Below are 2,248 nucleotides of genomic sequence, written 5' to 3'. Positions count from 1 at the left end.
TCTATTTCCATGACCTCCGACTCTCTAGGAAAGACCACTTGAATCGACAGGATCAGTCCAACACAGTAGCTCTCCAGCCAGGTTTGCTGGCATCTGTTGCGAAGAATTCAGGAGCATCCAGGTGTATTAGTGTCCACTTAGACAAGTGGTCTTCAAACTCTTTAATGCCGCATCCACCCAATGGGAAAAAAAAACATTGGTGCCTCCCCTCTGAATTGTCCACAATTCTTCTATTAAATTGACACTGTTTAAATATGTCTAGACCTATTTAAACATTGCAGTTAAGTTCTGTTACTGTTTTAAAAATGCAATCAAATAAATGACCCCTAATATACTATTCTGGTCAGGCCTGCCCTACTAACCAATTGCAGCATCATGCTCTGCTGAGTAAACTGATCTCACGACAGTGAGGAATGCACAGGCCGGGTGGTGCCCGGCGCACGAAAGCGCGCCTTCTTGTGTTGTCCGTCTCTTCGCGCAAATGCAAACTCAGATTTCCTACACTGTGGTCGGCAGGAGAGACATGGGAAGGCGCAGTAGGGAAGGCTTGAGCAACGAACCGTTGGCTATGTTTTGTTGTTACTTTGTTGACAAGAGCTAAAGTAATTGGAAGCAGAAGGAACGGCCAGACCTAAAAAAAACTCTCTTACCTCCAACGCCGAATAACCACTATAATTATAATATCTCAAAAGCAGCTGGCCTTGTAAACTTAATGAGCAAGCAAGCCGATGCATTTTGGGTTTTGTTGTAAAAGAATAAAAATACTATCCATCCTTTCCTTTTTTTCCGGCAACAAGCGATGTTACAAAGATATCACAGCACACAGTGAGATTGAGTGAAAGAAGAGGCACTGAGGCTGGCGTGCAGCACTCCACAGCTCTTGTTATTGTAATCCAGACAGGGGGCGGAAGGAGAAAAGTATGAAGGAATTGCGATAGTAAGACCAACTCTTCTATCTATCTGCATTTCATGGAAAAAGGATATCGATAGTACTCATGGCCGGTTAGCTCAGTTGGTTAGAGCGTGGTGCTAATAACACCAACGTCACGGGTTCGATCCCTGTACGGGCTAGGTTGCATTTTTTCTCTCAACTAAACTCTTTTTTTATCATTTAATCAAGCTCTTATAAATCCATACACTCTGTTGCTCCAGTATACGTTCACTTTCCATTAGTCCTTCTTTTGCCACTGCTGACCAAAGCTCAAGCCGGCAGCGCCAGTAGAACAACACAAGTGCAAGGGATTGTCTCTCCAAGATGGAGACACTGCCTCAGACTATGTCTCGTGAGAGGTGGAGGGAGACCAAGAGCTGATTATTAGATGCGTGGGGATAAGAGGAACATAACTCAGGTGAACAGATTCTGGATAGTGATGCTATAGCTAGGATCACCAACGTTACAGGGGAAAGGATAGGAAAATAATTAGGTGACAGAAGTATAGAAGTGGCTACAAGGGGGTGTGTCTCTCAAGAGGGCCGAAAGATACACTGAAGGCGAAGGTGAAGTGAAAGAAGAAAGAAAGATCAAAGGAAGTCGACAGTGATTGAGAGAAAACTCACAAAGGCAAATTGAGCAAAAGACAAGGCCTGGGGAGTTGGACTACTTCAATGCAAATTTACGCCGCAGATGAGCATGACAACTGACCCTTGTACAGTGGTGCTGAAACAATTTTCAGTGTGGGGGTGCTACCATCAAAGGGCTTCTGAAAATCCAGGAATTATACAAAGAACAAGTCCTGCGGAATGAGCCACGCACATTCAGAAAGAGTGGTGATGCGTTGGTTACTTATTGGTAATCTTCATTAGCCTTAGTCTATTGCGTCCTTGTGACAGTCATTACAAAGTAAGGTGATGTCACCTTCCAACAGGAATAAAGAACAGGAGGATCCTTAAATGCTAGCCCCATGCACCCAACCTGGGTACCAAGCCCTTGCCAAAGGACTGATGGGAAGGTGGGCAGGATGTAATGTTTGTGACAAAGACAAGATGGACTAAGGGTAATGCAGAGTTCAAAACATTGGTACTCAAATGCAAAACAGAAACATTATTAAGCCATAATGCTTGACAAATGTATGCTCTGAGGACCAAGTAGCCACCCTAGGAATTTCCTAGATTGTTACTCACTGGAATTCAACCCAGGAGGTGGCCATTCCTCCCGTAGACCATCCCTGAACTGGAAGATATTCTAAAAAGCCTTGCAAAGCCAGAAAAATTGACAACTTAATCCACCTACTCAGAGTCATAAAAGTCA

The sequence above is a fragment of the Pleurodeles waltl genome, chromosome 12, assembly GCF_031143425.1.
Source record: "Pleurodeles waltl isolate 20211129_DDA chromosome 12, aPleWal1.hap1.20221129, whole genome shotgun sequence".
In the NCBI taxonomy this organism is placed as follows: domain Eukaryota; kingdom Metazoa; phylum Chordata; class Amphibia; order Caudata; family Salamandridae; genus Pleurodeles; species Pleurodeles waltl.
Note: the sequence above shows the minus strand (reverse complement) of the source record.